Source organism: Cuculus canorus, chromosome 1 (genome assembly GCF_017976375.1).
Source record: "Cuculus canorus isolate bCucCan1 chromosome 1, bCucCan1.pri, whole genome shotgun sequence".
Classification (NCBI taxonomy): domain Eukaryota; kingdom Metazoa; phylum Chordata; class Aves; order Cuculiformes; family Cuculidae; genus Cuculus; species Cuculus canorus.
Window position 1 is genome coordinate 174,655,884 of NC_071401.1, and position 12,568 is coordinate 174,668,451.

Here is a 12,568-nt window from a genome sequence, read left to right on the forward strand (position 1 = left end):
AACTTCTGGAAAAATATTTACTCAGTGGCAGAAGTAGAATTGTCAAGGAATTTACTACATAAAATTCCAATTGATAAGAAATCATACACCTACACTCCCATAGGTTTTATCATCATAGACTTTATATCATTAGATTTTTCTTTTTTTCTTTGTCTTTCAACTCACCCTTAGGGCCAAATTAAGAATGCATACTATAGGAGCTCAATTTATTAATCACAATTCCTTTGGCATTTTAATTCAGTAGCATGGCAAACTATTGAGATGGCCTACATTTTAAGTTTTCCAATTTCCATCTCTCAGTAAGATCAGCAGAGAAAAGAAGCTATGTCTCTCAGAAGCAAAGTTGTTAGAGTTGGTAGTTTGAGCATAGTCCTGTGTGACTTCATACATTCTAACCCTCATCACCAAATATTTATATCATTGTTCTAGAGATTTGGAAAAAGAAAAAAAAACCAAACAAACATAGAAACATAGAAAGGTTTGGGTTAGAAGGGACCTTAAAGATTATCCAGTTCCAGTCCCCCTGCCATGAGCCCAGACACCTTCCACTAAATCAGGTTTCCAGTAGCCCAATAGCCTCATCCAATCTGTTCTTGAGCAACTTCAGGGAGGGGGCATCTACAACTTCTCTGGGCAAATGCTACAAAGCACTTAATTTCTGATGATAAAAAAGAAAAATCTAATACAACTAATTTCAAAAGCATACACTGAAATTTCTCTTTCTGCAATACTAATCAAATTTGTTATAGCAGGAATTGATTTTGTTTAAAAAATCAAATACGCATTTTGCATGTTTGCTTTTGCCACTTTTGTCAGCAGAGAAGCTCTTTTTGGTTTATTTCTTCACGTGTTTTTAGTACTGTAAAATATAAATATGCTCTCAGTATTTCTTGAAATCATTAAACAAGCACTGAGAAATACAAGTCTGAAATTGAAAGAATGAGTTTGATTCTTCAACAAGAGAGAAATTGACATACCTTTTTTATTTCCTTTTTGCTTGTACTACAGACTGCAAGAGTGTCTAAATGATGACTGACAAGCATGAATACTAAATTCTTAATTAATCTATTTATATGAAAATAAAATCATTTCTATCTTTTGCAATGATGCAGTGGTGGATTGTGACTGATTTTACTGATTTCTATTGCACAAAACACACGCAAAAGGAAACATACATCATTGCACTGTCATTACCACCACTGGAGTGACAGCAAATGGCTGAAGTTCTTTGACGTCAAATCCACTTATAACACCATTACAACTCTTTGTCATATGCACTATCCCTAAGTGCCAGACCTGGGAGGGCTGACAACAGTTTGCTGTCACTGAGGCCGTATAATGGAAGGGCACTACACAATGATCATGCCTGGAGCTACAGCAGGAGCCTGTTCGCAGGTGTGGGAAGATGAGCTATTTTAAAGGCCCAGAACTTTTAAAAATATGTAACAATAAGAAAAGGCATGAAATACAAGATGCGTTCTGAGCCATCTTTTGGGCAATGGGCTTTCTGAATGTTTCCACTGCACCTCGATCATCATCTATAGATGAGTCCTCCACTGGAAAACCTTAAAGAGAGATAAAAGTGAAATAACTACCAAGCTTGCTGTCAAAACAACTGGAAAGTGTTCTTTGGGGAAATATAAATGTTCAGGCTGGAAGAAAGCAAACACTGTTTAAACAATTCTGCGTGTTTGGACAACTCCAATCAATAGAGTTTCATGCTTTGCCCATTTAAATCAGGTGCTGTCATTACCTTTCATGGTAACCATATGAAAATAATATCAAATCCATCTACACCTTCTAAAATGTTTGGGCTTTCTGCAGTTTGTCAATAGCTGACTCAAAAGTATAAGTTGCCTGCAGTCTGAAGTTATTAGCCAATTCTATACAATTAATACTGTTATTCAGAGTACTGCTTTCTTGTTGGGTGAAGCAGAGAAAAAAAATGATACTTCACATTCAATAATCATGACATCAAATTAAAACATTAACAGCTAACTTAAAAAACTAATCAGGCTTAAGTTTGGTCTCTAGTGCTTCCTGACTTTGTGAATTAACATTAATTCCATTTCTTAAGATCTTAAGTCATACAGTCACAGAGGAAAATAATATAACATACTAAGGTCCCATTCTTTTCCATTAGTTTTCCTCCTTTATTTTAAAGAACATTTTAATTGCCCTAGTTATGTTAATATCCGTTTCAAAATGCTTACTTTTTTTATTGTCAAATACTCTTAATGTGCACCTCTGATTACATATTACTGCAAGTGTCATGAAACAGGAAAGCACCATGTCCCCCAAAAAAATATTAGCATGTATTATAACTGGTAGCTTGACCCTGAATATAACAAATAAATGAACTACTTAAAGACACTACATAAACTAAAATTAAAAATACAATCAACAGAAGACTGAGCTGGTGATGATGAGTCATCTCCCAGACACAAATATTATGAATTAAAAATATTGAGATTGCAAGGAAAAAAAACAAACTTAGATTCGTATCTAGTGTGTCAGCCACTGTGATCTGGTCGGCGAAACATTTGCTCTTCAATAAAAGCTTAATATTATTTTGTTTGCTTGACAACAAGAGTAAGACCTCTAAGAAACATCAGAAATATGTGATAGTTTGTAAAGCCAAGTAGCGTTTCCCAGTCATTTAGTTCAACATCCTCTGTTCCTCAAGTCATGCAATATTATCCCTTTACACCTATATCCCCGTTACTTTTGTTTGAATACATCAAACATTTCTTCAAATGTTCCAAGATTCACAATAAAATTATGAAAGTTGGCACAACAGCTCACAAATACATGCAAGTCAAGGAATGCGGGTTTGGACCGAGATGTATGTGTGGAACACAGCCTGTCGCTCATTTTCCTTTGATACATAAAACAACTGGTCAATGAGGTTCTGTTTTCCTTTCCATCCTCCTCCTCAGTGCTGTGTAAACATTAGCCCATATATATTATATGGACAGATACAGAAAATGGTAACGTTCTTTATCAACGATTAACATCTATGACCTAACCCCTTTTTTAAAAAATCAAAAGATAATTACTTTTTCATAGTCATATTGACATTGAAACTTAAGAGTCAGCATAGATCCTCACATAATGAAATGGACAGCTTTGACTCCATCAAATGGTGTAAAGGATATGATTAATTGAGGACTATACTCAGACACCATCTTTGCTAAAGCAAACATCTACTCAAGAAAAAGTCAATTCTTCACAAGCATCCTGTCATGTTGCAATTGGAAAAAAAGCAGGTGAGCTGTAGTCTCTTTTCATGAACTGGAAAGGCCCCAACAATAACCAGAGTTACTGGAACTACAACCACCTGCTCATCGTAAAGAAGAGGACAAGATAATTTACTTCAGAAACAAGGCATACCAAAGAGGATATATTTTCTAAAATGAAGAAAAATTAATTAAAAAAAGGGTACCAGTTATATATCTATATGTGTATAAATATATAAAGAAATAAACAAAAAGTATGAATTAGTGAACAAAATAGAAGAAAGACGAGTAGTGAAAGAAAAACATCTTTTGAACCATCAGCTTGTGATTCAAGGACCAGTGCTCTTTTCTCTCCCTTAACTTGCCAGTCCATAAAAAAAACATCATCTCGTTTAAGGCCGCCCACAAAATCTCCTGACTCCATACAACTTAGACTCTAGAATGAAGATTTTGCCATAGCAGGAGCTGAGTGAGCTGAATAACATAGAATTAGGTTAAAGAGCTGGAACTAGACTATTTTTGTATACTGTTAATGATGCATTAATTTACACTGAAATTTGCTGCAACAGAATTCCACCTCTCTGCTCTGCAGTTGCAGAGCTGCAATGTTTAAGTACTGGGTTTTTTTTTGGTATTTGAGTTTGTAATATTTCAAAGTCTCTTCCTTTACATGTAAAATACCTGTTCAGATCAGTTGTATTGCTGCAAAATCCAAAGAGTTTTCCTACCCATAAAACATGTGAAATTATTTTTCTGTGATCCATGGTGACCTTCCATGGAGATCACAGCTGATATTTAGGCTATTCCACATCGCCATCAAAGAAATAAAACAAGGCAGGCTTCATTAAGCAAAATCAGTTACTGCTGCCATAGAAGAAAATCCATAACCTCCAGCCACGGCTTGCCTATTCAAAATGATGAGCAGTTTTGCTCTGAAGCCACTTACATTGTAAACGCTATGTCGCAAACTAAGCTAGCTGGGGCCTTACAGATACATGGAATCATAGTTCTTCCATGATTTGCACAAATACTAGAAACATCTGGAGTATCATCTTCTCCAAATTTCTTTCCCCATGTGGAAAGAATAGATATTCAGCACTCATTCTCAAGTATGATATTCAAAGTTAGCAGACAACAACAGAAAGAGGACAGTGCTGCCTTTAAAAATAAGAATCGAATCATTTGTACATTATTCCCAGATAAATTTGCCACTTTTATTGAATAGTCTGTCAGTTTTCTGTTTATTTTGAAGGAATTCTCCTGTCTTAAAGACTAATTTTTGTTCACAATTCATCTAGACAGAGCTGAGGCAATATGTTCTTGGCTCAGCTGGTGTGCTGTTAAGTTTATGGCCCCATTCCTGCAATGGAAGCTACAAGCACCTATTTCAGTACTATTTGATAAGTAATTTGAGAGTCACAGTTGGATGTCACTATGGGTCATTATTATATATGGGTGATTATTATGTCACACGAGTGATTATTATAAAGACTAATGAAACAAGAATGGATACTTCCTTGAGGCACCAGCTTCCTTCAGTTTCTTTTTCCCAAAACAGCTTTCAGTAATAATTTCAGTAGATTGCTTTACTGAAAGCTGAGGCTGGCATCTGAAAAAAACAACCAGCCATCTCTAAATGTTACTCTTTTGTTTGTTTGTTTACTTTGCTATCCAATTGACTGGAAAAGCAGCTGAGAACCCACGTGAGCTCTGCATCACGGCAGGAATGAGCAGTGCCCTCTCTCCCAGGAGCACCAGGGGACCCTGTGGTCTCTGAAATGGGAACAAAACAACTTCTTGGTCTCTTCTAAGATTGCTTCAGTGCCTTGTGGGGGCCACTTCGACAGACACAATCCCGGGGCACAGGGGCACAAAGAAATCCTTTTCTCTTGGAATGACTGCCCCTTGCCAGCGAAACTCTCCAGACCATTCCCTTCGAGGACCTTGAGTCCACTGCGCGATAGTAGAGGTCAAATAAAGAGAACAGCGATGAAGGAGTATTTTCCCAGCTCTGATACCAGTTATGCCGGGAGTGTACACAAACACTAAGTAAAGCCAGTAATGTTCGGAGACAGCAGTGCCAGCGGTGGCGAGTCCAGCGCTGCCCGGAGCAGGGCAGCTGGCGCTGCAGCTGACACGTGCAGCAGAGGGTCCAGGCAGACCCCCTTCCCCGTGGCCCCCCCGAGCACAGGGCACTGACACCCGCTCTTCTTGCAGGCCCGTTTCTGGTGACGGCAGGCAAGGCAGAGCGTTTCGTCCTTCGCCGCCGTCGCCGCCCACATTTCCAGCGGGGGCGAGAGCTCCGGGGGCCGCGGCTCGGGGCGGGGCGGCGCCGCAGCGCCCGGGGATGCGGCAGGAGGCCGGGAACGAGCTCTCCCAGCTCCTCGCGGCCTCCGCCCCGCCGCCCTGCCCCGCGTAAGCGCCCGCGGAGCAGCGGATGCTTGGAGAGCGGCGCCGCGCGTCCGCGCATCCCTTCATCCCTCCCTTCATCCCTCCATCCCTCCCTCCATTCTCCCACCCATCCCTCCCTCCCTCCCTCCATCCCTGCGTTGGGGGCGGCTCGGGTGGGTGTGTGCGTGTGACTGTCGGTGCGGCGCGCACAGCGAGGGGGCAGCCCCGGCTGCGGCAGCCCTTTCTCGATCCCCCGGAGCGACCTCGCCGCTCCTCCTCCCTCCTGGCGGGTAGGTTACGTTACCTGATCTCTAGCTCGGGCTGGATCTAATCCCGCAGCCTCCGCCGGCTCCTCTCCCTGCCGCGCGGGGGGTTGAGTGGGGGGCAATGAGTTTATTTATTTCCCATGAGGTGTCCTCGGCGGCGGAGCAGCGGCGGGAGAGGCGGGGAGGCACCCCCGGTGCTGCTGCGGGGCTCGGCTGTCCCGGGGGCGCTGCCGGGGAGCGGCCGAGACGCAGGGGGGAGGAAGGCGGGGGCTGCGGAGGAGACGCCTCCCGGGCTGCCCAACCCCGGGGAGACGGAGCCGGCTCGGGAGGCGTGAGCCCTCCCTGCCCGCCGCCTACCTGGCCGCCCGGGGCCGCCGGAGCCCCTCGGCTCGGAGGAGCGGGCGGGGCGGCGTTCGATGGCCGCGGAACGGGAGAGCGCGGAGAAGCCCTGCCGGCCGCGCGCCTCGCTTGGCTTCTGGCGGCACGAGACGTGTCCGCGCATCCCCACCCCCGGCCCCACCCTCCGCGGGAGCAGGGGTGCCGCAGATGTCACTCTGTTTCACTGTATTCACCTCTGTTCCAGCTAAAGGTTGCGAAAAGGCTCGTGGAATTAACACGAGGAATTAACAGAGATCTTGATGCGTGCAGGAACTTCGGAAGCAGGAACTGAAATTTGGGCAGTCAGCAATGAGTTGTTGTTGGTTAAAATCTTGATCACCTCTTCCTTCGCTCCCTTTCTCTGTCCCTTAAAAGAAAAAAAAAAAGTTTATAAAAACTGTTTTGCATATATCATTTACATATTTCTACAAGAAAGCTTGAGAGGGACTATTCATAAGGGCTTGTGGGGATAGGATGAGGGGGAATGGGTATAAACTGGAGAGGGGCAGGTTTAGACTGGACATTAGAAAGAATTTCTTCACTGTGAGAGTGGTGAGACACTGGCACAGGTTGCCCAGGGAAGGTGTGGCTGCCCCATCCCTGGAGGTGTTCAAGGCCAGGTTGGATGGGGCTCTGGGCAGCCTCATTTAGTGGGATGTCCCTGCCCATAGCAAGTGGATTGGAACTGGGTGATCTTTAAGGACCCTTCCAACCCAAACCATTCTATGATTCTATATTTGTAATAGTGATCACTAAATTACCCCCCAAAAAATCTGCCCTTAAGACTAAAATCCTGTAGGGAAAGAGGTAGAATGCAATCGTGTAATTGCATAACTAAAGCCTTTACCGTAATGCCTTTTCTCATGGGTAAAGTTTGCGCATTCCATGCAACATTTAGATTAGTGTGAGGAGGCCAAAGTAATTACAACTGTTGACATTATGACACTATGTTGCAAAGTGTGTACAAAAGTAAATGTGGTTATCGTGTGATGGTGTTTTTCTAACTTTATTGCGTGTTCTTTGTTTAGTGAGAGCTTTATTAATAGGATTTTCAAAGATGTAATAGGACCTGAGACTGACCATTTAGGGACAGAAAGAGAAAACTCATGTTGTAGTTGGGGATATTCCAGTTTGCTGAGCCAGTTAGCGAGAAGGGAAGGACTTGATAGGGTTGTCTGTTTATTTTCTATTAACAAAATTTGAAACTCTTAACTAGCATCAGCCACGATGAACGAAAAAATAATCTGGAAAGGAGCATGGCACCCACAAAAAAGGCTGCAGCACAAGTGGCAATACCTATAACACATCAAAGAACCCACCCACAAAGGACCAGCACCTTGAAGGACAAATTCCATTGCCTATGAATCTGTTTGCTTTGTGCGCGAAGCCTTAGGGATTATTCTACGTTTACAAACTTCAGTCATTAAACCAGAAGATACAGACCTACAAATCTCAGTAGTGTTACATTTTATCATTCCTTCTTTCTCTGGGATACTGTTGTTATACTTTGTGTATCATCTGCTTCCACTGCAAGTTTTTCAGATCCAGGCATGAGTAGTTTTTCACCTGTTTGTAAAGCAGCCAGGTCTCTGCGGTCTCTGGGCAGATCCTGGCCCCTTAGTTGGAAGAAGCAGTAAGTAGTTCACTGGTAGACACAGCAAACACTTTTATTCCTGAAAAATACTGAAGAGTTTAGAGTTATTTTTGCGACACCACATAAGCTAAGTAATGCTTGAATTATGTATCTGAATCCAGGGACATTTATAGGAGCAAACACCCATGGTCACTGCCAGGGTAGCTCATGGAAGCCACAGCTGCATTAATTTAGGTAGCAGTGTCAGGCATTTCTTGCGCAAGTTTGTGCAGGGAAGCTGTGCCCAGCATTCCTACAGTCGTGCTGTCTGTCCTGGCAGCAGGTTGCACTGCAGGCTTTGGAAGACCAAAAAGCATCCAAGAGGGGCCCACTGAGCCAAGCAGAGGGAAGAGCAAACGTTAAGCAGTGACTCTGGCATACAAGCAAAGACAGCCCGGGTACAGATGTCAATGGTAAAACTCACTGTCACTTCCAGCCAGCCCCACAATAACAGGATTAAAACCATGTTAATTAGGATGGAATCTGTTGTGAGACCTTTCATAGAAAGGCTGGTACTGCTGAAATCAAAGTTGATTGGCCTTACACCCATGTTAAGCTCTCTTCCATATGCAAACTATTTTTTATGTCCTGAAGAAAACCATAGGCCGTATAGTACCCCAGAAAGTTCCTGTAAAATGCAGAGCATGGCTACATTGTCTTTTATAGTGAAATATTAAAGTTCACATACTGTTTTATAGACTGCTTGGAAAGCGATTTTCAAAGGGAGCTGAAAAATAAATACATGAATATATAAATAGTCCCTGTTTTCTATGGTTCTGCTTCCTCCACTAATGTACCTTGACTTGAATAAACACGTAGTTATATAGATATAAGTATAGGGCTTTTTTATGTATTTATACAATATATTTTACAGACAATAGATTTTAAACAGTGATATATGTAATAAGGTATATCATGTACGTAGTATTTGCTACGGTACATAGTACTGCACAGTATATATATTACAGTGCTTACATACAGTACAGTTGGATGTATTTGCTGTTTATACGTTAAATTTGCTTTTCTATTTTTACTGTATATATTAACATAGCTATATAGAAATAGTAGGTTACATTAACATATGTTAAACATTACATAGACATATATTTTTTCTGTATGTACGTATGTATCTTGAGTAGTTCTTTCTATATCTCTTTCCAGAACACCCTCTCTAGGAAAGGCATCTGCGTCTTAACTGAGCTCATGTTGCTGTGTGCTTCGTCACATTTTACATTTTCTGTTCCGAGGCAGAGACTGAGCATATGCTAGATGCTGTTATAACAGCATGTGATTTGGGCCTACAGTTGGCACAAATTTAGATACAGCTTAGTGTCTGCATCCTGCTTAAAGTCACAAAAATTACCATGAGCCCTCAGACTAAAAGTTGATTTATGGTTTTATTTTTTATATTGACCTTGATAAGAGTGGCATCAGGTTTTTAAAGTGAATGCACTTTTCTGCAGCTACTACAGAATGAAGGCTCTGAAATTATTTGGGTCCCTGTTGCAGATTAAAAAAAAAAACCCTGTCAGCATTTTACATCTTTCCAATCTCAAAGCACCTTCAGTGTAGGAAGCCCGTTACTCAAAGTAAGAATGTTCATATCCACCCTCCTAGGGTAAGAATTAAAGATTTATTAGTGATAGTAATTAATTATTTATGTGTGAATTTCAAGAAGCTTGCTAAGGTGCGGATGTGTATGCAAGTGTGTCTTTATATGGGAGTGTGGGATATTGTATTTTTCAGTGATCTAACTGTAAAGAAGGAATTAAACAAACATTTCTATATTGCATATGTGTGAAAAGAAGTCACATTTCTGGTTATTCATTCTGTGTCCCTTCAATAGTGAAACAGACTTCTAGGAGGTTTCATGTTATACACTCTCCACTCTCCTGTTTCTTTTTTTAACAGCTTGAGGTTTTTTTAGTGATATTAACAGGAAAAGCATTTAAGAGTTGTTTTTCATCAAGGAAAATACTGTAGATGTTGAATACTTGATGCTATTTTTTGTGAGTCTATCCACTAATCATTTGGATACATCTCCTACTGGAATAGTTCGTTTCCCTCATAGGCCACTTGTCATGCAGTTTCATTTGAATCCAAAATTTTACAGGTCCCCTTCTAAGATTCAAATCCTCTGCTACATCACAGGTTACGCTTTCTAGTCACAGAGTCTGGATCTGAAGCGTTCATGTGTATAATCGTGTGCCTGGTCTACATAGGATTACATTCTGAGTATAGGTTTGTTTGGTTTGGAGTTTTTTTTTCTGAACTGATTTCTGTTCCATAAATATGCAACACAAACTTCTCTCATGTACCCATGCAAGCTGGTGTGGTGTGCATGCTCCTTGTCTCCAGCAGATACACAGGGTATTATCATTGAGATTCTATTGGTAAATCATCTAGGCAATCTTCTGTAAGCTTTGTATCAACAACTAATTATTTTTAGCTTTTGTCTCACTCCACCCTCATTAATACATACAGATAACTCTGTCACTAGCATAAAACTTTAATCCTAGTTCTGTAAGTGAGAGATATGTATACTTTAAATTTTGTGATAAAATTCGTATCAATATGATTAGACTGTAGAATTCTAATGACAAAATATATCCAAAACATTTCTCTATAATCATCAACCATGTCCATTCCAGGCTCAATAAAACTCTTTTCTTTTACAGCTCCTGCAGACACAGAACGCTTCATGTTGTAACTACAGCAATAGACTCAACTGCAAAAGATCTCTATCGGGCATCACAGAGAATTTGAGGCAGCTGGCAGTTATCAGCTGAAGCAGGTAGTTGGTAGAAGTGTACAAGATAAATAGATAATAGAAAAGCAATCTGGAAACCTGGGAGAGATAATAAACCTCCCTTCTAGAGGGGAGGTAGCAGCTCAGGTAGGTCACTGATGAGCTCAACTCCCAGATCAGTGCTGTGTCTAATACTGCTGAAAATACAGTAGCAGATCATGCCTGTCAGCTATGAAGTAGCATTCAAGATGCTGTTGGAAATACAGTTTGACATATTCAGTTGTAGAAATCACTATTGCAGTAAAGTGAAGAAGGATCATGCTGAAAGACAACTGACCAGAATCCAAGGGACACAGTGACCCTCTCTTAAATTACAGTTGATGTGTTTATACTGCCAGTGCAACCATTACATACTATTGCTGCCATACTGACCGTGGTCTTCTGTGGGGTACATAATTTCTTTTTTCTGAAATTTCTATTTGTCTTAAAATAACCGTATCATTCTGGTTTTCCTGCTGTGAGCGCAGAGAAGAGAGGGAAAGGCCCATGTCTATGAGTAAAAGAATGTGTTGTTCTTAGTAGCTGTATATTAGAAAAATCCTACTAACATCTTCCCTTTCAAGCCACTTATAATTCTCAAATTTCTGTCTATGGAAAGTGTGAAATCTCGCATGAACATGCAAGGAAACTGATACCATTTAATAACTCTTCTTGCTTGGTTCTGGACATGAATTAATGGTGTGCCTCTGTAAATACTACTTTAAGTAGTGACCTATCTCGTTCTATGACTGCTAAAATAAGATAAGGCCAAAATCTCAATGCTTACATACATTCAAAGTTTAAAATGACCTTATGCTATTTTGAGGCCTGATTCATCTTTCCATTGTGCCAGTATAATCCTAGTGATAGACTCTGGGCCAGTTATATCCATTGTTTATATCAGTTTCTTAGTTTAGATGTTATACAACTGTAAATTACTACTATTGTCTTATAAGATATGCCTATTTCTATGAGATTACAAAAGTATTTAGGGAATAGGAGAATTTTCTTCCTGACTTAAATATTTTTATTAGGGTTTAAATGAAGATGAAAGAGAAATAGCCAAAAAATTCCTTATTCTAGAATGTTCTTAAATATATATTACATAAGAGTCCAGTATATTAGTAATTATCGGCTAACAAGATGTTGATAATATGTTGTCCTAAACAGTGCAAATAATACTGAGGGTAATATACAGAGATAGAAGTAACAAAGCATCGCTCCCAGGAAAGCATCCTTGTAATTAGGATAGAAATACGTATTTTTTTACCTTTTTCTCTTGCTCATGAATCCTTTATACTCTGCCCCAAGTTCAAGAGGAAAAGCAGGGAATAAATAGCTCTACTCAGTCTCAGGTTACATAACAGTCTGAGATTCAAGTACTGCTATAAGCTTTGTGAACAGAGGGAGGTGTTGACATCTCTTTCTGGTCAAGTTCTCTAAATGTACATAAGAGGAGTGCATCTTTCATCCTCCATTATCTGTGCTCAAAAATTAATTCAGTGCTCTGTATCTCAGGGAGTGAAGGCGTCTGTTCTACGTAGGTACATGAGTTAAATAACTCTTCAGACAAACTTAATAGGTGAATGTTCCCAAAGATATTTTCTGTACTGCCAGTTGAAAGGAAAAGGTTTCCGGCCTAAGTTTCCTTGTGGAGGCCCTGATTGTATGAGAGCTGGAGTGCCTAAGGAACTACCGCTGGATTGTCCTGCAGTTATGACAGTTAGAACAGGGCATTTAAGAGAAGATTGATCTGCGGAAACATTAACCATCAATATGTACACTCTGATGTGATCACATTCTGCACTCAAGATAATGTGAAAACCCAACTCTTGAGTTGGTCTACAGAATATCACAAACATCTTGAATACTG

At 40.6% G+C, this 12,568-nt stretch overlaps 1 protein-coding gene across 2 annotated transcripts in view; it reads right to left on the reverse strand.

The window, feature by feature from the left end:
- SLC16A7 (solute carrier family 16 member 7) overlaps positions 1 to 10,591 on the reverse strand; it is a 91,726-nt gene extending 81,135 nt beyond the window's left edge. The window contains exon 1 of one of the 2 annotated variants that reach the window (XM_054056656.1): positions 6,254 to 10,591. The gene's annotated coding sequence lies outside the window, so the exon portion shown is untranslated. Of the gene's footprint in view, positions 1 to 5,934; positions 6,201 to 6,253 lie in introns of those variants that run through there. The other variant, XM_054056639.1, reaches the window with a different exon arrangement.
- Between the last annotated feature and the right edge of the window lie 1,977 nt (positions 10,592 to 12,568).